Source organism: Oncorhynchus masou, unplaced genomic scaffold, assembly GCF_036934945.1.
Source record: "Oncorhynchus masou masou isolate Uvic2021 unplaced genomic scaffold, UVic_Omas_1.1 unplaced_scaffold_1294, whole genome shotgun sequence".
Classification (NCBI taxonomy): domain Eukaryota; kingdom Metazoa; phylum Chordata; class Actinopteri; order Salmoniformes; family Salmonidae; genus Oncorhynchus; species Oncorhynchus masou.
The window spans coordinates 141741-167902 of record NW_027002789.1 but is presented as its reverse complement, the minus strand read 5'-3'; the positions used below and the strand labels follow the sequence as shown (position 1 = coordinate 167902).

At 49.8% G+C, this 26162-nt stretch overlaps 1 pseudogene; it reads left to right on the top strand.

Annotated features, from left to right (window-relative positions):
• The first annotated feature begins 504 nt into the window (after positions 1 to 504).
• The window catches only part of LOC135530222 (exocyst complex component 6-like), a 123263-nt pseudogene continuing 97605 nt past the window's right edge, over positions 505 to 26162 (top strand).

The window sequence follows — 26162 nt, the reverse complement described above, 5'->3', positions numbered from 1 at the left end:
TGAGACCTAGACAACCAGGTGAGGGGAGTTCCTTACTGAGACCTAGACAACCAGGTGAGGGGAGTTCCTTACTGAGACCTAGACAACCAGGTGAGGGGAGTTCAATACTGAGACCTAGACAACCAGGTGAGGGGAGTTCCTTACTAATTAGTGACCTTAATTAATCAACCATGTACTAGGGAGAACACTTGGCCCTCTGTGGAATGAGTTTGACACGTAGCCTAAAATGTAACAAGTTCACCTAAATATATGAGATGTATTTATGAAGGAGTGTTGTTCAAACCCGCACGGAGAATCAATGTATCCAGAAATGAACTCCTTACATAGGTCTTGTAAACGTGCTATGTTGAATGGGGTTATTCCTGGCACTATTTAACAAAAAAAGCAATGAACTCTTTTGTTGGATTCAAAGTTCCTCGGATCACAAGGTTGACGATTTCCCCTTCGTTGCTTTTCTCCTGCTGACAGCCTGATTGACCCCAGTAGGTGTGTGACCAGGAACTCTCCACAGCTACATCCTACTGCACTCGTCTCCCATCACTCTCTCCACAAAGCTAGAAATTGTGAAATGTCCAGCGACAGAGTGGAGAAACCTTTACCAGATATTCCTGAAGATGATGGTAGCAGAGATGATGAGAAGGGCTTTGGAAATGTTTTTGCTGAACTTGAATCCGTGGACTTGCCCCTGGGAACCACATTAAGGTACTTTCAATTTAATCCAAATATGGATAAAAAAAAACAAGGTTCAAACTATTGTAGAACAGATTCATTAGTCAAATGTGAGACATTTTCATCTATTCATAATAGCTCATTGTGATTACAATCAATTAGTTTTATTCTCACCAGGAAACAATTATCTGCACAAATAGCTACGGTACTTTTTGTAATTAATTGAACAATGGAAGTGACGTTTTAAAGGAAATGTAGCATGGACAGAATACTATTTGATGATGATGTTCATTCTGTTACTATTAAAATCAATTTATAAGTAGGGACTATGCATTCATAGATCCCCTCCTCTACTGATCTAAGGCCAGTTAACTGTATAGATGAATAAATCAGATTTGACACTGATGTGTAGGTTATTAGCAGGATAAACATCTGCCTCAGGCTGTCATTAAGACATCACACACAGGTAACGTTACGCCCCTTACCGACCGAGTCCGGTACTGACCCGTTTCCCCGCAGTGTCACCGTCACCGCTCGACACTGTGATGATTACCAGCAACATGGCGGACAATGAATCCGTGGAGTGTATAACGGAGCACGAACGGATTTTGCAAGAAATTGAGAGCACCGACACCGCTTGTGTTGGTCCGACACTTCGGTACGGAAATGTGTATTTTAAAGAAAATGTATTTTTATTATCTTATCGTTGGTGGAACAAGTAGAACAGTACACTGAAAGACCTTTTGTTTGTTAGCATCCAAATCCCAAGCCAGCTCAACGTTAGTTAGCTACATTTCTTACAGCTCGTTGTTGCTATGCTACAGTGAGCAGGGTGAGCTAGCTTTAGACAAACCCGGTGTTTACACGTCAAAACATCGTGTTCATATGTCATGTGTTGTAACGTTTTATATGATGGTTGTAATGTCAGGTAGGGTGACATGTCACAACTCTACATAGCAATAGATGGGTGTGGCTCGTTATGCCCAAGGTTGTTAGCTAGCTAGTTGGCAAGTTAGCAGGTTAGCTAGCTCGTTGGCAAGCTAGCAGGTTAGCTAGCTCGTTGGCAAGCTAGCAGGTTAGCTAGTTGTATTAGCAGGTTAACTAGCTAGTTGGCAAGCTAGCAGGGTAGCTAGTTGTATTAACAAGTTAGCTAGCTAGTTGTATTAGCAAGTTAGCTAGCTAGTTGTATTAGCAAGTTAGCTAGCTAGTTGTATTAGCACGTTAGCTAGCTAGTTGTATTAGCAAGTTAGCTAGCTAGTTGTATTAGTAAGTTTGCTAGCTAGTTGTATTAGCAGGTTAGCTAGCTAGTTGCATTAGCAGGTTAGCTAGCTAGTTGCACTAGCAGGCCACTAACTAGCTTAATTTGATAATACTGAGTCTTGTTTATATCGATGTGATCTTAAAACATTGCTGTATAGTTAGCTTGGTAAGTAGCTATCAAACAAACTGGGGCACGTATTAATCACATAACTAACCTTACAGCCATAGCTAAATGTATCATTAAGTAGCTAGCTAACGTTACATCCATAACAATATGTATCATTAATTAAGTAGCTAGCTAGTTAACGTTACAGCATAGTTATATTTATCCTTAGGTAAGTAGCTTGCTAACGTTTCATCCATAGCAATATTTATCATTAGCTCTGTAGCTAGCCAACGTTAGCTTGCAATCAAGTCATCGGCTAAGCTGTCTATTCAGTAGTAAATGATCCTAATATAGTTAGCTACAATTTAGCCATGACTAACTAGATACTCCACATCAAAAACATACTGTGTATTGTAGCATGGGGTGGATTTGAATGAATGACACCACTCCAGCTCCATCCCCTCCAGAACTGAAATAAAGCCTGCTAGCAGCACACCAGCCAGTCAGAGGGGGAAGTGGTGTGGCCTGTTATAGACCAATAATGGACTAAAGTAGCCTAACTTTATTCCATATTGTCCAAGGACCTTGTTTTAAGGGATAATTGGTTCTGGAAAGCCAAAACACCCAAATACTCCCATCTAAAGGTGAATTGATTCTCAAATTGTGGTATGTTTCTAGAAACATAAATTCCTCTACTTTCATATCACATCAAAATCATTTCACAAACTGGTTTTAACACAGTTACAGTCTACAGTATTTGTCAGTGATGACACATTTGTGAGGTCCGTTTCTTCCGTGTACACACACAGGTGTTAGGAGAAGCAGATAGCTAATTAGCACAGGTCGTCGACTCTGTCTTCCATCTGTTTTCTGTAAGCACCGCGCTCTAACATGGAGATATGACTGTGTGGGAACACTAACCCTAAAAAGGTGTTTATGAATTTAACCTTTTTTAAAAATGATTATTATTTCTTGGAGATAAGGATGGTCCTTATGCTTCCAAAACCGTACTGCAAGTGATCCGTTCAGACTGAGAGTCGGGGCTCTTTGCAGAACTCCCCCGTACAGAAAACTCTCATGTCATGGAACTGAGACCCATGATCAAGGGCTTGGCCTGTTATGGCCTAACAGGCCTGTTATGGCCTTGGGACACGTATCTATCTACTCTGTCACTGCTGCTTCTGTCAAAACTATGACGGGTATGTTTCCTTGTTCAGCCAGTTTCAGCCTGGATATTGTATTGTCTCTGAGGTATAGAGGTTATAGGCTACTTCCTAGTTGTGTGTCAGTTCACTGTTAACACCAGTCATAATACATCATTTAGACTGGGTTCATCATAGCATTGGGAGCTTAACATTCCAGCTGTAGACCTACACAGTGCAATACATTGAGTTTGCCAGACAGTCATTTCACTGTACTTGTTCATGTGACATTAAAACGGGAAACATTGCAGTAGTGCCTGAAAGTGTGTTAATGATTTTCAGTTCAAAGGGCAAACAAGGTGTATTCATATGGTTAGGAAGTTAACCTTCAGTCTTCCTCTTATTGAAGTGTGTGTGTTGTGTCCAGTGCTGACAACATCAAGGCTCATTGTTTTGTCCATCCTGCCTGTCGTCTGTTTGAATCTGTCAGTCGTCCTTTGGTTATCAGACTTCCTCAGCCCATCCTGATCTGCTTTCCAAATGACCCCCTATGCAGTGCACTAGGACCCATAGGGTTCTGGTCTAAAGTAGTGCACTCTGTAGGGAATAGGGCTCTGGTCTAAAGTAGTGCACTATGTAGGGAATAGGGCTCTGGTCTAAAGTAGTGCACTAGCACCCATAGGGCTCTGGTCTAAAGTAGTGCACTAGCACCCATAGGGCCCTGGTCTAAAGTAGTGCACTATGTAGGGAAGAGGGCTCTGGTCTAAAGTAGTGCACTATGTAGGGAAGAGGGCTCTGGTCTAAAGTAGTGCACTATGTAGTGAATAGGGCCCTGGTCTAAAGTAGTGCACTATGTAGGGAATAGGGCTCTGGTCTAAAGTAGTGCACTAGCACCCATAGGGCTCTGGTCTAAAGTAGTGCACTAGCACCCATAGGGCCCTGGTCTAAAGTAGTGCACTATGTAGGGAAGAGGGCTCTGGTCTAAAGTAGTGCACTATGTAGGGAAGAGGGCTCTGGTCTAAAGTAGTGCACTATGTAGGGAATAGGGCCCTGGTCTAAAGTAGTGCACTATGTAGGGAAGAGGGCTCTGGTCTAAAGTAGTGCACTATGTAGGGAATAGGGCCCTGGTCTAAAGTAGTGCACTATGTAGGGAATAGGGCTCTGGTCTAAAGTAGTGCACTATGTAGGGAATAGAGCTCTGGTCTAAAGTAGTGCACTCTGTAGGGAATAGGGCTCTGGTCTAAAGTAGTGCACTATGTAGGGAAGAGGGCTCTGGTCTAAAGTAGTGCACTATGTAGGGAATAGGGCTCTGGTCTAAAGTAGTGCACTATGCAGGGAATAGTGCTCTGGTCTAAAGTAGTGCACTGTGTAGGGAATAGGGCTCTGGTCTAAAGTAGTGCACTATATAGGGAACTGTGGCGCTTAGGGGCTGGACTGGGGCTGGACTAGCGCAGGCAGGGTGGGTGGGGACTGAACTGTGGCGCTTGGTGGCTGGACTGTGGCGCTTAGGGGCTGGACTGGGGCTGGACTAGCGCAGGCAGGGTGGGTGGGGACTGAACTGTGGCGCTTGGTGGCTGAACTGTGGCGCTTGGGGGCTGGCTGGCGCAGGCAGGGTGGGTGGGGGCTGGACTGTGACCCTGGCTGGAGGGCTGGGGGCTGGACTGTGACGCTGGCTGGAGGGCTGGGGGCTGGACTGTGGTGCATGCAGGGTGGGTGGGGGCTGGACTGTGGTGCATGCAGGGTGGGTGGGGGCTGGACTGTGGCGCAGGCAGGGTGGGTGGGGGCTGGACTGTGACCCTGGCTGGAGGGCTGGGGGCTGGACTGTGGTGCATGCAGGGTGGCTGGGGGCTGGACTGTGGTGCATGCAGGGTGGGTGGGGGCTGGACTGTGATGCTGGCAGGGTGGGTGGGTGGGGGCTGGACTGTGATGCTGGCAGGGTGGGCGGGTGCTGGACTGTGACCCTGGCTGGAGGGCTGGGGGCTGGACTGTGATGCTGGCTGGAGGGCTGGGGGCTGGACGGGGGGGGCTGGACTGTGGTGCTGACAGGGTGGGCGGGGGCTGGACTGTGATGCTGGCTGGGTGCGTGGGGGCTGGACTGTGACGCTGGCAGGGTGGGTGGGGGCTGGACTGTGGTGCAGGCAGGGTGGGTGGGGGCTGGACTGTGGTGCATGGCAGGGTGGGTGGGTGGGGGCTGGACTGTGGTGCAGGCAGGGTGGGTGGGGGCTGGACTGTGGTGCTGGCAGGGTGGGTGGGGGCTGGACTGTGGCGCTGGCAGGGTGGGCGGGGGCTGGACTGTGGCGCTGGCAGGGCGGGGCGGGGGCTGGACTGTGGCGCTGGCAGGGCGGGGCGGGGGCTGGACTGTGGCGCTGGCAGGGCGGGGGCTGGACTGTGGCGCTGGCAGGGCGGGGCGGGGGCTGGACTGTGGCGCTGGCAGGGTGGATGGGGACTGGACTGTGGCGCTGGCAGGGTGGGTGGGGGCTGGACTGTGACCCTGGCTGGAGGGCTGGGGGCTGGACTGTGGTGCATGCAGGGTGGCTGGGGGCTGGACTGTGGTGCTGGCAGGGTGGGTGGGGGCTGGACTGTGATGCTGGCAGGGTGGGTGGGTGGGGGCTGGACTGTGATGCTGGCAGGGTGGGCGGGGGCTGGACTGTGACGCTGGCAGGAGGGGTGGGGGCTGGACTGTGGTGCTGGCAGGGTGGGGGCTGGACGGCTGGGGGCTGGACTGTGGTGCTGACAGGGTGGGCGGGGGCTGGACTGTGATGCTGGCTGGGTGGGTGGGGGCTGGACTGTGACGCTGGCAGGGTGGGTGGGGGCTGGACTGTGGCGCTGGGTGGGGGCTGGACTGTGGTGCATGGTGGGTGGGGGCTGGACTGTGATGCTGGCAGGGTGGGTGGGGGCTGGACTGTGGCGCTGGCAGGGTGGGTGGGTGGGGGCTGGACTGTGACGCTGGCAGGGTGGGTGGGGACTGGACTGTGGCGCTGGCAGGGTGGGTGGGGGCTGGACTGTGGCGCTGGCAGGGTGGGTGGGCGGGGGCTGGACTGTGGCGCTGGCAGGGTGGGCGGGGGCTGGACTGTGGCGCTGGCAGGGTGGGCGGGGGCTGGACTGTGGCGCTGGCAGTGTGGGCGGGGGCTGGACTGTGGCGCTGGCAGGGTGGATGGCACAGACATGAAAACCAATAAATGGTGATGTGTTCCAATGGAAAACTCCCGATGGCGCATGAAGGCGTAAGTGTTTGAATTGGAAGCGCGCAATGTTGCTGAATGTGGCTGAACAGCACCAAAAAAAAATAAATCGCTAAGGATCATGGTCGATGTAGTTGTTTTCATCCTGCCTGAGAGAGCCAACCAGGAGCCTCCTTGTTGCCGGCCGGTCTGTCTCAGCACGTGGTCCTGTGTGAAGGCAACTGTTAGAATGGATCACTATTTAAATAGATATGTAGCAGTTAGAATGGATCACTATTTAAATAGATATGTAGCAGTTAGAATGGATCACTATTTAAATAGATATGTAGCAGTTAGAATGGATCACTATTTAAATAGATATGTAGCAGTTAGAATGGATCACTATTTAAATAGATATGTAGCAGTTAGAGTGGATCACTGTTTAAATAGATGTGTAGCAGTCAGAATGGATCACTATTTAAATAGATATGTAGCAGTTAGAATGGATCACTATTTAAATAGATATGTAGCAGTTAGAATGGATCAGTTAGAATGGATCACTATTTAAATAGATATGTGGCAGTTAGAATGGATCACTATTTAAATAGATATGTAGCAGTTAGAATGGATCACTATTTAAATAGATATGTGGCAGTTAGAATGGATCACTATTTAAATAGATATGTAGCAGTTAGAGTGGATCACTGTTTAAATAGATGTGTAGCAGTCAGAATGGATCACTATTTAAATAGATATGTAGCAGTTAGAATGGATCACTATTTAAATAGATATGTAGCAGTTAGAGTGGATCACTGTTTAAATAGATGTGTAGCAGTCAGAATGGATCACTGTTTAAATGTCTATTTGTAGCCAACAAAATAGTCTATCATGGGGATCAAACTTGATCACAATAAGCACATTTTAGAGCCCAAAACAAACGTCATTGTATTATTTTGGGTTGTTCTGGCGGTTTTGTAATTTGCATAGGCTGTCTAGGGCCAAGTGGTGTGTGTTTGTAGAGGACGATTATAGGCCTTTGCATTTTAATGTGTCCATTAGCACCATCAGATTGTCACATGCTTGGTAAACAACAGGTGTAGACCTGCAGTGCAATGCTGACTGACTGGCCGTTGCCAACAATGCAGAGAGAAAGACCAGAGAGAAATAATAGGAAAGTTTTACAATAAAAGTCATAATAAATTTATTTATTTTTTATTTCACCTTTATTTAACAAGGTAGGTCAGTTGAGAACAAGTTCTCATTTACAATTGCGACCTGGCCAAAATAAAGCAAAGCAGTTAGACTCATACAACGACACAGAGTTACACATGGAGCAAAACAAACATACAGTCAATAATACAGTATAAACAAGTCTATATACGATGTGAGCAAATGAGGTGAGATAAGGGAGGTAAAGGCAAAAAAAAAGGCCATGGTGGCAAAGTAAATACAATATAGCAAGTAAAACACTGGAATGGTAGATTTGCAGTGGAAGAATGTGCAAAGTAGAAATAAAAATAATGGGGTGCAAAGGAGCAAAATAAATAAATAAAATTAATACAGTAGGGAAAGAGGTAGTTGTTTGGGCTAAATTATAGGAGGGCTATGTACAGGTGCAGTAATCTGTGAGCTGCTCTGACAGTAGGTGCTTAAAGCTAGTGAGGGAGATAAGTGTTTCAGTGCTTTTTGTAGTTCCAGTCATTGGCAGCAGAGAACTGGAAGGAGAGGCGGCCAAAGAAAGAATTGGTTTTGGGGGTGACTAGAGAGATATACCTGCTGGAGCGTGTGCTACAGGTGGGAGATGCTATGGTGACCAGCGAGCTGAGTTAAGGGGGGACTTTACCTAGCAGGGTCTTGTAGATGACATGGAGCCAGTGGGTTTGGCGACGAGTGTGAAGCGAGGACCAGCCAACGAGAGCGTACAGGTCGCAATGGTGGGTAGTATATGGGGCTTTGGTGACAAAACGGATTGCACTGTGATAGACTGCATCCAATGTTTGGATGTATGTTTGGCAGCATGAGTGTAGGATGCTTTGTTTTGCGAAATAGGAAGCCAATTCTAGATTTAACTTTGGATTGGAGATGTTTGATGTGGGTCTGGAAGGAGAGTTTACAGTATAACCAGACACCCAGGTATTTGTAGTTGTCCACGTATTCTAAATCAGAGCCGTCCAGAGTAGTGAAGTTGGACAGGCTGGCAGGTGCAGGCAGCGATCGATGGAAAAGCATGCATTTAGTTTTACTTGTATTTAAGAGCAATTGGAGGCCACGGAAGGAGAGTTGTATGGCATTGAAGCTTGCCTGGAGAGTTGTTAACACAGTGTCCAAAGAAGGGCCAGAAGTATACAGAATGGTGTCGTCTAAGTAGACGTGGATCAGAGACTCACCAGCAGCAAGAGCGACATCCTTGATGTATACAGAGAAGAGAGTCAGTCCAAGAATTTAACCCTGTGGCACCCCCATAGAGACTGCCAGAGGTCCGGACAGCAGACCCTCCGATTTTACACACTGAACTCTATCAGAGAAGTAGTTGGTGAACCAGGCGAGGCAATCATTTGAGAAACCAAGGCTGTCGAGTCTGCCGATGAGGATGTGGTGATTGACAGAGTCGAAAGCCTTGGCCAGATCAATGAATACAGCTGCACAGTAATGTTTCTTATCTTATCGATGGCGGTTAAGATATCGTTTAGGACCTTGAGCGTGGCTGAGGTGCACCCATGACCAGCTCTGAAACCAGATTGCATAGCAGAGAAGGTATGGTGAGATTCAAAATGGTCGGTAATCTGTTTGTTGACTTGGCTTTCGAAGACCTTAGAAAGGCAGGGTAGGATAGATGTAGGTCTGTAGCAGTTTGGGTCAAGAGTGTCCCCCCCCTTTGGAAAGCAGCTGCGGTCATCCCCCTCTTCAATCTTTGGGAATCTCAGACGACACGAAAGAGAGGTTGAACAGGCTAGTAATAGGGGTGGCAAGAATTTCAGCAGATAATTTTAGAAAGAAAGGGTCCAGATTGTCTAGCCCGGCTGATTTGTAGGGGTCCAGATTTTGCAGCTCTTTCAGAACATCAGCTGACTGGATTTTGGAGAAGGAGAAATGGGGAAGGCTTGGACGAGTTGCTGTGGGGGGGTGCAATGCTGTTGACCGGGGTAGGAGTAGCTAGGTGGAAAGCATGGCCAGCCGTAGAAAAATGCTTATTGAAATTCTCAATTATGGTTGATTTATCAGTGGTGACAGTGCTTCCTATCTTCAGTGCAGTGGGCAGATGGGAGGAGGTGTTCTCATTCTCTATGGACTTTACAGTGTCCCAGAACTTTTTTGAGTTAGTGTTGCAGGAAGCAAATTTCTGCTTGAAAAAGCTAGCCTTGGCTTTTCTAACTGCCTGTGTATATTGGTTTCTAGCTTCCCTGAACAGCTGCATATCACAGGGGCTGTTCGATGCTAATGCAGAACGCCATAGGGTCCCGTGCCCACAGGATCAGAAAGCATGTTGATGGTCCCGTGCCCACAGGATCAGAAAGCATGTTGATGGTCCCGTGCCCCAGGATCAGAAAGCATGTTGATGGTCCCGTGCCCCAGGATCAGAAAGCATGTTGATGGTCCCGTGCCCCAGGATCAGAAAGCATGTTGATGGTCCCGTGCCCCAGGATCAGAAAGCATGTTGATGGTCCCGTGCCCCAGGATCAGAAAGCATGTTGATGGTCCCGTGCCCCAGGATCAGAAAGCATGTTGATGGTCCCGTGCCCACAGGATCAGAAAGCATGTTGATGGTCCCGTGCCCCAGGATCAGAAAGCATGTTGATGGTCCCGTGCCCCAGGATCAGAAAGCATGTTGATGGTCCCGTGCCCCAGGATCAAAGCATGTTGATCAGAAAGCATGTTGATGGTCCCGTGCCCCAGGATCAGAAAGCATGTTGATGGTCCCGTGCCCCAGGATCAGAAAGCATGTTGATGGTCCCGTGCCCCAGGATCAGAAAGCATGTTGATGGTCCCGTGCCCCAGGATCAGAAAGCATGTTGATGGTCCCGTGCCCACAGGATCAGAAAGCATGTTGATGGTCCCGTGCCCCAGGATCAGAAAGCATGTTGATGGTCCCGTGCCCCAGGATCAGAAAGCATGTTGATGGTCCCGTGCCCACAGGATCAGAAAGCATGTTGATGGTCCCGTGCCCCAGGATCAGAAAGCATGTTGATGGTCCCGTGCCCACAGGATCAGAAAGCATGTTGATGGTCCCGTGCCCCAGGATCAGAAAGCATGTTGATGGTCCCGTGCCCCAGGATCAGAAAGCATGTTGATGGTCCCGTGCCCACAGGATCAGAAAGCATGTTGATGGTCCCGTGCCCACAGGATCAGAAAGCATGTTGATGGTCCCGTGCCCCAGGATCAGAAAGCATGTTGATGGTCCCGTGCCCCAGGATCAGAAAGCATGTTGATGGTCCCGTGCCCCAGGATCAGAAAGCATGTTGATGGTCCCGTGCCCCAGGATCAGAAAGCATGTTGATGGTCCCGTGCCCCAGGATCAGAAAGCATGTTGATGGTCCCGTGCCCCAGGATCAGAAAGCATGTTGATGGTCCCGTGCCCACAGGATCAGAAAGCATGTTGATGGTCCCGTGCCCCAGGATCAGAAAGCATGTTGATGGTCCCGTGCCCACAGGATCAGAAAGCATGTTGATGGTCCCGTGCCCACAGGATCAGAAAGCATGTTGATGGTCCCGTGCCCCAGGATCAGAAAGCATGTTGATGGTCCCGTGCCCCAGGATCAGAAAGCATGTTGATGGTCCCGTGCCCCAGGATCAGAAAGCATGTTGATGGTCCCGTGCCCCAGGATCAGAAAGCATGTTGATGGTCCCGTGCCCACAGGATCAGAAAGCATGTTGATGGTCCCGTGCCCACAGGATCAGAAAGCATGTTGATGGTCCCGTGCCCCAGGATCAGAAAGCATGTTGATGGTCCCATGCCCATCAGAAAGCATGTTGATGGTCCCGTGCCCCAGGATCAGAAAGCATGTTGATGGTCCCGTGCCCACAGGATCAGAAAGCATGTTGATGGTCCCGTGCCCACAGGATCAGAAAGCATGTTGATGGTCCCGTGCCCACAGGATCAGAAAGCATGTTGATGGTCCCGTGCCCACAGGATCAGAAAGCATGTTGATGGTCCCGTGCCCACAGGATCAGAAAGCATGTTGATGGTCCCGTGCCCCAGGATCAGAAAGCATGTTGATGGTCCCGTGCCCCAGGATCAGAAAGCATGTTGATGGTCCCGTGCCCACAGGATCAGAAAGCATGTTGATGGTCCCGTGCCCACAGGATCAGAAAGCATGTTGATGGTCCCGTGCCCCAGGATCAGAAAGCATGTTGATGGTCCCGTGCCCCAGGATCAGAAAGCATGTTGATGGTCCCGTGCCCCAGGATCAGAAAGCATGTTGATGGTCCCGTGCCCCAGGATCAGAAAGCATGTTGATGGTCCCGTGCCCACAGGATCAGAAAGCATGTTGATGGTCCCGTGCCCACAGGATCAGAAAGCATGTTGATGGTCCCGTGCCCCAGGATCAGAAAGCATGTTGATGGTCCCGTGCCCCAGGATCAGAAAGCATGTTGATGGTCCCGTGCCCCAGGATCAGAAAGCATGTTGATGGTCCCGTGCCCCAGGATCAGAAAGCATGTTGATGGTCCCGTGCCCCAGGATCAGAAAGCATGTTGATGGTCCCGTGCCCCAGGATCAGGATCAGATCAGAAAGCATGTTGATGGTCCCGTGCCCCAGGATCAGAAAGCATGTTGATGGTCCCGTGCCCCAGGATCAGAAAGCATGTTGATGGTCCCGTGCCCCAGGATCAGAAAGCATGTTGATGGTCCCGTGCCCACAGGATCAGAAAGCATGTTGATGGTCCCGTGCCCAGGATCAGAAAGCATGTTGATGGTCCCGTGCCCCAGGATCAGAAAGCATGTTGATGGTCCCGTGCCCCAGGATCAGAAAGCATGTTGATGGTCCCGTGCCCACAGGATCAGAAAGCATGTTGATGGTCCCGTGCCCACAGGATCAGAAAGCATGTTGATGGTCCCGTGCCCCAGGATCAGAAAGCATGTTGATGGTCCCGTGCCCCAGGATCAGAAAGCATGTTGATGGTCCCGTGCCCCAGGATCAGAAAGCATGTTGATGGTCCCGTGCCCACAGGATCAGAAAGCATGTTGATGGTCCCGTGCCCACAGGATCAGAAAGCATGTTGATGGTCCCGTGCCCCAGGATCAGAAAGCATGTTGATGGTCCCGTGCCCACAGGATCAGAAAGCATGTTGATGGTCCCGTGCCCCAGGATCAGAAAGCATGTTGATGGTCCCGTGCCCCAGGATCAGAAAGCATGTTGATGGTCCCGTGCCCCAGGATCAGAAAGCATGTTGATGGTCCCGTGCCCCAGGATCAGAAAGCATGTTGATGGTCCCGTGCCCACAGGATCAGAAAGCATGTTGATGGTCCCGTGCCCCAGGATCAGAAAGCATGTTGATGGTCCCGTGCCCCAGGATCAGAAAGCATGTTGATGGTCCCGTGCCCCAGGATCAGAAAGCATGTTGATGGTCCCGTGCCCCAGGATCAGAAAGCATGTTGATGGTCCCGTGCCCCAGGATCAGAAAGCATGTTGATGGTCCCGTGCCCCAGGATCAGAAAGCATGTTGATGGTCCCGTGCCCCAGGATCAGAAAGCATGTTGATGGTCCCGTGCCCACAGGATCAGAAAGCATGTTGATGGTCCCGTGCCCCAGGATCAGAAAGCAGATGGTCCCGTGCCCAGGATCAGAAAGCATGTTGATGGTCCCGTGCCCCAGATCAGAAAGCATGTTGATGGTCCCGTGCCCCAGGATCAGAAAGCATGTTGATGGTCCCGTGCCCCAGGATCAGAAAGCATGTTGATGGTCCCGTGCCCCAGGATCAGAAAGCATGTTGATGGTCCCGTGCCCATGTTGATGGTCAGGATCAGAAAGCATGTTGATGGTCCCGTGCCCACAGGATCAGAAAGCATGTTGATGGTCCCGTGCCCCAGGATCAGAAAGCATGTTGATGGTCCCGTGCCCCAGGATCAGAAAGCATGTTGATGGTCCCGTGCCCACAGGATCAGAAAGCATGTTGATGGTCCCGTGCCCCAGGATCAGAAAGCATGTTGATGGTCCCGTGCCCACAGGATCAGAAAGCATGTTGATGGTCCCGTGCCCCAGGATCAGAAAGCATGTTGATGGTCCCGTGCCCCAGGATCAGAAAGCATGTTGATGGTCCCGTGCCCCAGGATCAGAAAGCATGTTGATGGTCCCGTGCCCCAGGATCAGAAAGCATGTTGATGGTCCCGTGCCCACAGGATCAGAAAGCATGTTGATGGTCCCGTGCCCCAGGATCAGAAAGCATGTTGATGGTCCCGTGCCCCAGGATCAGAAAGCATGTTGATGGTCCCGTGCCCACAGGATCAGAAAGCATGTTGATGGTCCCGTGCCCACAGGATCAGAAAGCATGTTGATGGTCCCGTGCCCCAGGATCAGGATCAGAAAGCATGTTGATGGTCCCGTGCCCCAGGATCAGAAAGCATGTTGATGGTCCCGTGCCCCAGGATCAGAAAGCATGTTGATGGTCCCGTGCCCACAGGATCAGAAAGCATGTTGATGGTCCCGTGCCCACAGGATCAGAAAGCATGTTGATGGTCCCGTGCCCACAGGATCAGAAAGCATGTTGATGGTCCCGTGCCCCCACAGGATCAGAAAGCATGTTGATGGTCCCGTGCCCACAGGATCAGAAAGCATGTTGATGGTCCCGTGCCCACAGGATCAGAAAGCATGTTGATGGTCCCGTGCCCCAGGATCAGAAAGCATGTTGATGGTCCCGTGCCCAAGGATCAGAAAGCATGTTGATGGTCCCGTGCCCAACGATCAGAAAGCATGTTGATGGTCCCGTGCCCACAGGATCAGAAAGCATGTTGATGGTCCCGACAGGATCAGAAAGCATGTTGATGGTCCCGTGCCCACAGGATCAGAAAGCATGTTGATGGTCCCGTGCCCAAGGATCAGAAAGCATGTTGATGGTCCCGTGCCCCAGGATCAGAAAGCATGTTGATGGTCCCGTGCCCCAGGATCAGAAAGCATGTTGATGGTCCCGTGCCCCAGGATCAGAAAGCATGTTGATGGTCCCGTGCCCCAGGATCAGAAAGCATGTTGATGGTCCCGTGCCCACAGGATCAGAAAGCATGTTGATGGTCCCGTGCCTCAGGATCAGAAAGCATGTTGATGGTCCCGTGCCCCAGGATCAGGATCAGAAAGCATGTTGATGGTCCCGTGCCCACAGGATCAGAAAGCATGTTGATGGTCCCGTGCCCCAGGATCAGAAAGCATGTTGATGGTCCCGTGCCCCCAGGATCAGAAAGCATGTTGATGGTCCCGTGCCCCAGGATCAGAAAGCATGTTGATGGTCCCGTGTTGTTGGATCAGAAAGCATGTTGATGGTCCCGTGCCCACAGGATCAGAAAGCATGTTGATGGTCCCGTGCCCCAGGATCAGAAAGCATGTTGATGGTCCCCCACAGGATCAGAAAGTGCCCCAGGATCAGAAAGCATGTTGATGGTCCTGTGCCAACAGGATCAGAAATTCTGTGCGGCCTACGGGACCGTGGTCGGGGGAGTTGAATCCAGCGTTGCCTCTCGTAAAAGTCCATAGTTTCAGAGGCTTCCGTGAAAGGGCGGGCCGTGTTGTTGAAGGGGCGGGTCAGTGTTGTTGAAGGGGCTGGTCAATGTTGTTGAAGGGGCGGGCCGTGTTGTTGAAGGGGCCGGTCAATGTTGTTGAAGGGGCGGGGCGGGCCGTGTTGTTGAAGGGGCGGGTCTTGTTGTTGAAGGGGCGTGTCTTGTTGTTGAAGGGGCGGGTCTTGTTGTTGAAGGGGCGGGTCTTGTTGTTAGGTGATCAGCAGCGTTCCTGGGTGAACCACTCCGTACCTACAGGTTGGTTTTGAACAGTAGTTATCTCACCTCATTGCAGGTAGTTTGTGTTTCCGTAGCTCTGCACTCGTATCGGGGTAGATGCTGATCCTCTGTCCCTGGTACTGCAGTGTTCCCATCTCTCCTGCGAGACAAAGAATAATTAGTTTTGCTTCAAAGCTATGTAGCCGTGTTATCATAAACCGGTTTCCATTTGTCATTGGTCCGGTGCGATGATGTTCACCGAAAGGGGAAGGACCAACCTTCTCTTGACCAATAAGTTGTCGATTTCTACCAGCTTCGATTCCATGATCCAATTAAAATGATTCTCAAATGACATGTTCTGCTGTGAGTTTTCTAGCGTCTTCCCCTCCAACAGCTTATTCACCGTTTAGCGATTTATCGTCTTCTCCGGCGTTTCTCCAGCGTGTGGTGGATTTGGCTCAGCTTGGTGTCCAGAGCGAACAATCTCTCAGACCATCTGTGAGAGCGTTGGGATCCATTGGAGTGCTGCATGTGTTTTATAGGGCTTCTACGTGTACTTTGACGTTTGCACCAAACACAACTTTTATTTATTTTTAAGTGAAGCCAATACCGTTTCAATTCGTGTTTTTGGAAAAAAAATAACGACAGATCTGTGGTGGATAAAGTCTTTCATTTGAGGAAATTATGTGACACAAAATAAAGCTGCATGTCACTGGAAGTCAGTTCTTCAGGGACCATTTCCTAGTGGAGCGAGTCACATGTTTCTGGGAATCAAGATCAGGACATCGATGTAGGATTCTGGAGCCTAATTTATAAAACCCATTTAGTCTGTCGATAACTTGGACAGACTGTTGCTAATGGCGTCATGCTCTGTCACAACGGTCCTTTTTCACAAATCACAGTTGGCGAGCAGTTAGGAGCCAAGGCTATATCTGGGTCAGTCAGTGCAGGGCGCTCCACCGGTCTACATTTACATTCTATTAGTTCTTCCCTGGTTCTGGATGTCAGTGACCGAGCGGTTGGTTTGTCTCGTTGTCGTGCACAGCCAGTGTCCCGGGGTGTGGGGGGGTTGAGCACAATGGTGCCAGGCTGGGTGTTCTGTGGCTCAACCTCTTCAATCCGCAGGCCAGAGGAAGCCTGAGTTCTTTCCCCTCTCCCCCATAATGCTCTAGCTCTTCCCTCAGCCCCACAGGAAGCACCTGCAGCCTGTCTCTCTCTCTCTCTCTCTCTCTCTCTAACCGCCTCAGCCAGTCAGGATATCACTGCATGACAGAGGGGGCCCGGGAGGGCCTCAAACGTTTGAAAGATGGACTGTTTTGCGAGGCCGTTTTTGGAGGCTGAAACGAGCTGTCGTCCTCCTGCATTGTGACCCGGAGGAAAACATCTGTCCCCATCCAGCGTTTCATCACCGGCACACGTTCACTGTTTTGTTTCAGCCTCGTGTTGATTAGTGAGAATAAATATAGAAGGTTGGTAATAGTGAGGTTCAACTGCTCTTGGACAAGGTCATAGGGAAGTAGCATGGTCAGGTCACGCTGTTCTGTGTAGAGATCAACAAATCATCACTTCTCTATCAGCAGGATCCTAGGAGGTCTGTTGTGGAGAACACAGAACGGAACCACACAATCCAGACATTAAAACGCAATTCAACAATATTCAAAAATGTCTTGAATTTAGTAGGACATCACCTAAATGTATTGAACTTAGTAGGACATCAACTAAATGTATTGAACTTAATGGAACATTTTATAATTTGACCAAGTTAATCAATACCACATGACCAAAATGCATCAGTGATTTTGTATTTTCCTACAACTTTCTGAAACGGCAGACTTGGAAGATCCAATTCTGTTGTTTAAAATAATAATAATTAAAGTGTGATTTTGGAAGCGAAACCCTGAAAGAAAGAAAAGGGGAGAAAATGTAAACGGACAAATCAACAGATTTTCTAGGCGCCTTATCAGTGATCTCTTTACTTCTTTAGTTATTTCACAAACACATGAGCTCTGGCTGTTGGACCACACCCTGTGTTCATCTTCATTTCCTTCCCAAGCATCACTGGGTTTACCACAGCAGTGGTTTCATGTTCTCTCCTACTTTCTGACGCAGGAGATGTGAGGGGCATTATGGGGAACGAGAGAAACTGGACATATTGTGATCTGGGGGTGTGCTAAAGGGATCTGCATGGTTATTACAATATTCAAATATCCAAACAAACATTTTAATATTCGAATACTTGTGAGACTATTTTAAAACACAGGATTTTTCTAAATTCGAAAAAATATAATCCATGTGACATTGTGGCATAGAAGGACATTTAAAATGCTTAATTTATAAAACGGCTAACTTTTCAATGTGCTTTTTACTACATGTGTCCAGTAGACTTCATGTGGAACTTCGCTTGTTGTGTGTTGGCCAATCGAACAGGCTCAATGTGTAACAAGTGGCCTGAGGGTTACGTAATGGAATGCAAAATTACCCAATGAAGTTGGTTGAAATGAGGAGTAGGTGACAAGGAGCCCCGAACGGGGAGGCTGTTGTATCTGAATGGGGTTGTAGGTGACAAGGAGCCCCCAACGGGGAGGTTGTTGTATCTGAATGGGGCTGTAGGTGACAAGGAGCCCCGAACGGGGAGGTTGTTGTATCTGAATGAGGAGTAGGTGACAAGGAGCCCCCAACGGGGAGGCTGTTGTATCTGATTGGGGTTGTAGGTGACAAGGAGCCCCCGGGGAACTGGGGGTTGTAGAGGCTGTTGTTGTATCTGAATGGGGTTGTAGGTGACAAGGAGCCCCCAACGGGGAGGCTGTTGTATCTGAATGGGGTTGTAGGTGACAAGGAGCCCCTGAATGGGGTTGTAGGTGACAACGGGGAGGCTGTTGTATCTGAATGGGGTTGTAGGTGACAAGGAGCCCCCAACGGGGAGGCTGTTGTATCTGAATGGGGTTGTAGGTGACAAGGAGCCCCCAACTGAACGGGTAGGCTGTTGTAGGGAGGCTGTTGTATCTGAATGGGGTTGTAGGTGACAAGGAGCCCCCAACGGGGAGGTTGTTGTATCTGAATGGGGTTGTAGGTGACAAGGAGCCCCCAACGGGGAGAATGGGGTTGTAGGTGACTGTTGTATCTGAATGGGGTTGTAGGTGACAAGGAGCCCCCAACGGGGAGGTTGTTGTATCTGAATGGGGTTGTAGGTGACAAGGAGCCCCCAACGGGGAGGTTGTTGTATCTGAATGGGGTTGTAGGTGACAAGGAGCCCCCAACGGGGAGGCTGTTGTATCTGAATGGGGTTGTAGGTGACAAGGAGCCCCCAACGGGGAGGCTGTTGTATCTGAATGGGGTTGTAGGTGACAAGGAGCCCCCAACGGGGAGGTTGTTGTATCTGAATGGGGTTGTAGGTGACAAGGAGCCCCCAACGGGGAGGCTGTTGTATCTGAATGGGGTTGTAGGTGACAAGGAGCCCCCAAGGGGAGGCTGTTGTATCTGAATGGGGTTGTAGGTGACAAGGACCAAGCAGGGAGGTGTTGTATCTGAATGGGGTTGTAGGTGACAAGGAGCCCCCAACGGGGGAGGGCTGTTGTATCTGAATGGGGTTGTAGGTGACAAGGAGCCCCCAACGGGGAGGTTGTTGTATCTGAATGGGGTTGTAGGTGACAAGGAGCCCCCAACGGGGGTTGTAGAGGCTGTTGTATCTGAATGGGGTTGTAGGTGACAAGGAGCCCCAACGGGGAGGTTGTTGTATCTGAATGGGGTTGTAGGTGATTATCTGAATGGGGTTGTAGGTGACAAGCTATGTTGTATCTGAATGGGGTTGTAGGTGACAAACAGGGAGGTTGTAGGGGTATCTGAGGTGACAAGGAGCCCCCAGGTAGGTGTTGATCTGAATGGGGTTGTAGGTGACAAGGAGCCCCCAACGGAGGAGGTTGTTGTATCTGAATGGGGTTGTAGGTGACAAGGAGCCCCCAACGGGGAGGTTGTTGTATCTGAATGGGGTTGTAGGATGTTGTATCTGAATGGGGTTGTAGGTGACAAGGGGTTGTTGTATCTGAATGGGGTTGACAAGGAGCCATTATCTGTTGTATCTGTTGTAGGCTACTCCAGTAAAGACCACTGTTATGGGTTGATAGGTGACAAGGAGCCACCAGGGTGTGATGTATCTGAATGGGGTTGTAGGTGACAAGGAGCCCCAGGTGAGGTGTTGTATCTGAATGGGGTTGTAGGTGACAAGGGCCACCAACAGGTGACCAGGAGGGTGATTCCCCTCTAATCAGGGACTGACTGGGAGCCACCAGACCTGGGACACCAGGTGGGTGATTCCCCTCTGAATGGGGTTGAGGTGACCTGGGACACCAGGTGGGTGATTCCCAAGGAGCCCTAATCAGGGACCCCATTTAGACCTGGGACACCAGGTGGGTGATTCCCCTCTAATCAGGGACTGATTTAGACCTGGGACACCAGGTGGGTGATTCCCCTCTAATCAGGTTCTGATTTAGACCTGGGACACCAGGTGGGTGATTCCCCTCTAATCAGGGACTGATTTAGACCTGGGACACAGGTGGGTGATTCCCCTCAAGGGTTCTGATTTAGACCTGGGACACCAGGTGGGTGATTCCCCTCTAATCAGGGACTGATTTAGACCTGGGACACCAGGTGGGTGATTCCCCCTCTAATCAGGGCCTGATTTAGACCTGGGACACCAGGTGGGTGATTCCCCTCTAATCAGGGACTGATTTAGACCTGGGACACCAGGTGGGTGATTCCCCTCTAATCAGGGACTGATTTAGACCTGGGACACCAGGTGGGTGATTCCCCTCTAATCAGGGCCTGATTTAGACCTGGGACACCAGGTGGGTGATTCCCCTCTAATCAGGGCCTGATTTAGACCTGGGACACAAGCACCAGGCAGAGACAGGAAGGTCGGTTCGTTGCTCCAGAGCCTTTCCGTTCACCTTCACACTCCTGGGCCAAACGACACTCAATCATATGACCCACTGAAGAGATGAGTCTTCAGTAAAGACAAAGGTTGAGACCGAGTCTGCGTCTCTGACATTGGTAGGCAGACCGTTCCATAAAAATGGAGCTCTATAGGAGAAAGCCCTGCCTCCAGCTGTTTGCTTAGAAATTCTAGGGACAATTAGGAGGCCTGCGTCTTGTGACCGTAGCGTACGTGTAGGTATGTACGGCAGGACCAAATCAGAGAGGTAGGTAGGAGCAAGCCCATGTAATGCTTTGTAGGTTAGCAGTAAAACCTTGAAATCAGCCCTTGCTTTGACAGGAAGCCAGTATATGCTCCAATATGCTCCATGTTTTGGTTCTAGTCAGGATTCTAGCGGCCGTGTTTAGCACTAGCTGAAGTTTATTTAGTGCTTTATCCGGGTAGCCGGAAAGTAGAGCATTGCAGTAGTCTAACCTAGAAGTGACAAAGGCATGGATAACACCAGTTAAGGCCCTGTTGTTCAGGCCACATGGTGCTATCTCCACTCCAGTCTAATGTAGGGTGAGGAAGCCTAGGCCTATATTACAGAGAGATAACACCTTGTGGCCTGAACAACAACTGGTGTTATCTCTCTGTAATATAGGCCTGAACCAGACAACTTACAAATGGTGTTACCTCACCCCACTACATTAGACTGGAGTGGAGATAGCACCTTGTGGCCTGAACAACAACTGGTATTATCTCCACTCCAGTCTAATGTAGGGTGAGGTCATATCATTTGAATCTTTGGAAGAGGATCGTCCTAAACTACAAATAGAGGCTTTTTATTAGTCTTGTTGAATCCGATCTAGCCTGATTACCATGAAATGCTGGTGTTGGGTGATTCCTCACCAGACTAGAACAACACAGACCAGGATTGTGATGTCATCCACACAGGGTCCTTTGGAGGAAGGATTGTTGACATGTATTGAGAAACGATTCAAGTTGGAATATTTGACATTTTGGCCTTACGCAGGCCTATCTTTACGAGATGGAATCGGCCGTGGGCGGTCCCATACGGTACCTCGGCCGCCCACCACCGGTGTTCATGTTGTTGTTGCAGAGCTGAGGAGCAGTACGGTCAAATAAATTGCTGTACATATTGTGCTCTTCTATCGCACCTGATATCCGAGAGGAGAAAACGTCTCGTTGCTGTAACAACTGTTGTTGTTGTAATGTTACAAATGGACCTGGCTGTTTTCACCATTAAGGATTTCAGCTGATAACGTTCAATGCAGATGATTTTTTTAACCTTTTTTTTTTAATATCAAATTATTTCTGGGTAACAATGAAGTACCTTATTGTGATTGTATTCAATTCAAATGGTCAAAAATAAACCAAAAATTGCTTCTCAGCAATGAGCAATTTCTCAAGCAGGAATTTAGCTAGGGCTGTCTGGGAGTTGTATGTGGGGAAACTAGCTGTTATTGGTCGAGGTTTGGAACACTCTCTCTTTCCTAGCCACCGTGCTTCTACTTCTGCATTGCTTCCTGTTTGGGGTTTAGGCTGGGTTTCTGTACAGCACTTTGTGACATCAGCTGATGTAAGAAGGGCTATATAAATACATTTATAAAGCCCTTCTAGCCTCTCTGGGCTAGGTTAGGTCTATAGCCTCTCTGGGCTAGGTTAGGTCTATAGCCTCTCTGGGCTAGGTTAGGGTCTATAGCCTCTCTGGGCTAGGTTAGGTCTATAGCTTCTCTGGGCTAGGTTAGGTCTATAGCCTCTCTGGGCTAGGTCTATAGCCTCTCTGGGCTAGGTTAGGTCTATAGCCTCTCTGGGCTAGGTTAGGTCTATAGCCTCTCTGGGCTAGGTTAGGTCTATAGCCTCTCTGGGCTAGGTCTATAGCCTCTCTGGGCTAGGTTAGGTCTATAGCCTCTCTGGGCTAGGTCTATAGCCTCTCTGGGCTAGGTTAGGCCTATAGCCTCTCTGGGCTAGGTTAGGTCTATAGCCTCTCTGGGCTAGGTTAGGTCTATAGCCTCTCTGGGCTAGGCTGATAGCCTCTCTGGGCTAGGCCGATAGCCTCTCTGGGCTAGGTTAGGTCTATAGCCTCTCTGGGCTAGGTTAGGTCTATAGTCTCTCTGGGCTAGGCTGATAGCCTCTCTGGGCTAGGCCGATAGCCTCTCTGGGCTAGGCCGATAGCCTCTCTGGGCTAGGTCTATAGCCTCTCTGGGCTAGGCCGATAGCCTCTCTGGGCTAGGTTAGGTCTATAGCCTCTCTGGGCTAGGTTAGGTCTATAGCCTCTCTGGGCTAGGTTAGGTCTATAGCCTCTCTGGGCTAGGTTAGGTCTATAGCCTCTCTGGGCTAGGTTAGGTCTATAGCCTCTCTGGGCTAGGTTAGGTCTATAGTCTCTCTGGGCTAGGTTAGGTCTATAGCCTCTCTGGGCTAGGTTAGGTCTATAGCCTCTCTGGGCTAGGTTAGGTCTATAGCCTCTCTGGGCTAGGTTAGGTCTATAGCCTCTCTGGGCTAGGTTAGGTCTATAGCCTCTCTGGGCTAGGTTAGGTCTATAGCCTCTCTGGGCTAGGCCGATAGCCTCTCTGGGCTAGGCCGATAGCCTCTCTGGGCTAGGCTATAGCCTCTCTGGGCTAGGCCGGTCTATAGCCTCTCTGGGCTAGGTTAGGTCTATAGCCTCTCTGGGCTAGGTTAGGTCTATAGCCTCTCTGGGCTAGGTTAGGTCTATAGCCTCTCTGGGCTAGGTTAGGTCTATAGCCTCTCTGGGCTAGGTTAGGTCTATAGCCTCTCTGGGCTAGGTTAGGTCTATAGCCTCTCTGGGCTAGGTTAGGTCTATAGCCTCTCTGGGCTAGGTTAGGTCTATAGCCTCTCTGGGCTAGGTTAGGTCTATAGTCTCTCTGGGCTAGGCTGATAGCCTCTCTGGGCTAGGCCGATAGCCTCTCTGGGCTAGGTTAGGTCTATAGCCTCTCTGGGCTAGGTTAGGTCTATAGCTCTCTGGGCTAGGCTGATAGCCTCTCTGGGCTAGGCCGATAGCCTCTCTGGGCTAGGCCGATAGCCTCTCTGGGCTAGGCCGATAGCCTCTCTGGGCTAGGCCGATAGCCTCTCTGGGCTAGGTTAGGTCTATAGTCTCTCTGGGCTAGGCCGATAGCCTCTCTGGGCTAGGCCGATAGCCTCTCTGGGCTAGGCCGATAGCCGCTCTGGGCTCTGGGCTAGGCCGATAGCCTCTCTGGGCTAGGTTAGGTCTATAGCCTCTCTGGGCTAGGTTAGGTCTATAGCCTCTCTGGGCTAGGCTAGGCCGATAGCCTCTCTGGGCTAGGCCGATAGCCTCTCTGGGCTAGGCCGATAGCCTCTCTGGGCTAGGTTGGGTCTATAGCCTCTCTGGGCTAGGCTGGGTCTATAGCCTCTCTGGGCTAGGCTGGGTCTATAGCCTCTCTGGGCTAGGTTAGGTCTATAGCCTCTTTGGGCTAGGCTAATAGCTTTTGGGCTAGGCTAATAGCTTCTGGGCTAGGCTAATAGCCTCTGGGCTAGACTAATAGCCCCTCTGGGCTAGACTAATAGCCCCTCTGGGCTAGACTAATAGCCTCTCTGGGTTAGGTCTATAGCCTCTCTGAGCTAGGCTAATAGCCTCTCTGGGCTAGGTTAGGTCTATAGCCTCTCTGGGCTAGGCCAATAGCCTCTGAGCTAGGTTAGGTCTATAGCCTCTCTGGGCTAGGTTAGGTCTATAGCCACTCTGGGCTAGGCCAATAGCCTCTCTGGGCTAGGTTAGGTCTATAGCCTTTCTGGACTAGGTTAGGTCTATAGCCTTTCTGGGCTAGGTTAGGTCTATAGCCTTTCTGGGCTAGGTTAGGTCTATAGCCTCTCTGGGCTAGGTTAGGTCTATAGCCTCTCTGGGCTAGGCCAATAGCCTCTGGGCTAGGTTAGGTCTATAGCCTCTCTGGGCTAGGTTAGGTCTATAGCCTCTCTGGGCTAGGCCAATAGCCTCTCTGGGCTAGGCCAATAGCCTCTCTGGGCTAGGCCAATAGCCTCTCTGGGCTAGGCTAATAGCCTCTGGGCTAGACTAATAGCCTCTGGGCTAGACTAATAGCCCTCTCTGGGCTAGACTAATAGCCTCTCTGGCTAGACTAATAGCCTCTGGGCTAGACTAATAGCCTCTCTGTGCTAGACTAATAGCCTCTGGGCTAGACTAATAGCCCCTCTGGGCTAGACTAATAGCCTCTCTGTGCTAGACTAATAGCCTCTCTGGGCTAGGCTAATAGCCTCTCTGTGCTAGACTAGGTTTATAGCTCATTGTTAGTTGATTTTGGATGTGTTTGCTGTAGTAACCCCGGGGATCTCACACGGTATGACGATCAGAAGAGGATCCCAGTCACATTAGGAAGTAGAGGTTAACTGAAGTTGGTTTCCTACTGAAACACAGTTCTGGTAAAGTGTGGCTGTGACACTTGTGTTCCTCTTTGGCCACCATGTGGACTGTGTTTACTAGGTTGCTGTCACTGTGTGGTGAGCCCTCAGCACCTTTCATTGCCTGTAGTTCAGAGGAAAAGTCAAACAAATGATTCATTGACAATACATGTCTGTTATGGAAAGCAGAGTGAGCGTAATCAGACTACCTACCGCAGGTGCGTTTCTATGGCTCTGAATGCCCATAAAGGAAGAGTCAGTTATAGATACTCAACCAAAGTCTTTCTTTATGGCCTTTCCTGTCCACGTGTGGTGTTGCAGCCGGTGGGAGGCTTTCCCTGGTAGAGGTCGTTGAGTTGGTGTGGCTTATGTGACAAATGGAAAATAAACCAAATCTGAACGTTTAAACTGGTAACTTTTTTCCCATTTAAGATGCAAATACAAATGTCCATGTGAGTTGACAAGGCAGCTGTGGTCAGTAATGGTTTAGGTCTCACGGTGCCTTTTCAGATGGGGAAGCATTGCCCCCTGTACCTCTGTTATTGTACCTCACCAAGTCTGCATTTCCTTCTCATTTAACTTCTCGAAGTGTTGTCATACAGGACTGGTTCCTCGACTCCTTGCATGTCGACTCCCATTTCTGATTTGTCAACATTTTGATTCCGCAAGGAATTGACTCCGAAGATTCAACTGGAACGGAGGAGACTGATCAGTTTGCCGTACTTCAGAGAACAAAAACACTTGTGTCTTTCATAGCAAGGTGAGGGGCACAGGACTGGCAGGACAGCAGACAGTCAGACTGGCAGGACGTGCACTAGGCCTCTATCAGTACTGGCAGGACAGCAGACAGTCAGAACCGTGCATCTAGGCAGCAGACTCTATCATCAGTACTGGCAGGACAGCAGACAGTCAGAACCGTGCACACAGTCAGGCCTCTATCAGTACTGGCAGGACAGCAGACAGTCAGAACCGTGCACTAGGCCTCTATCAGTACTGGCAGGACAGCAGCACAGGACAGACAGTCAGAACCGTGCACTAGTCAGAACCGTGCACTAGACCTCTATCAGTACTGGCAGGACAGCAGACAGTCAGAACCGTGCACTAGACCTCTATCAGTACTGGCAGGACAGCAGACAGTCAGAACCGTCACTATCTCTATCAGTACTGGCAGGTCAGCCACCAGACAGACAGGCCTAGTGCACGGTTCTGACTGTCTATCAGCATTAAAAAGCTGTGTCTTGCAATGTCTCTCTAGGATATTGAGATGAGGTGAGATGATTCACTCTCACACAGTCACACACAGTTTCTGGCCATGTCCACGGGTTTGCTTCATATGGTAACCAGGGCACCAAAACAGAGGAGAAGTCGAGCCTCGTACTTCCAAACGCTCTTAGTTGTTGTGGAAATTGACCCACTATGCTGTTCACTATCTGCGTCTATTTCATATGGCTGAGTCTTCATTTAAATGACTTCCCCAGTCCTCTACAGGTAGTGCGACTGTCTATAGTTAGGCTACAACACTGAAAATAAGGTTTTGTGATAACTGCACTGTGGTTTTAATTGTGTTTTTTTTATTGTTGAGGAATTT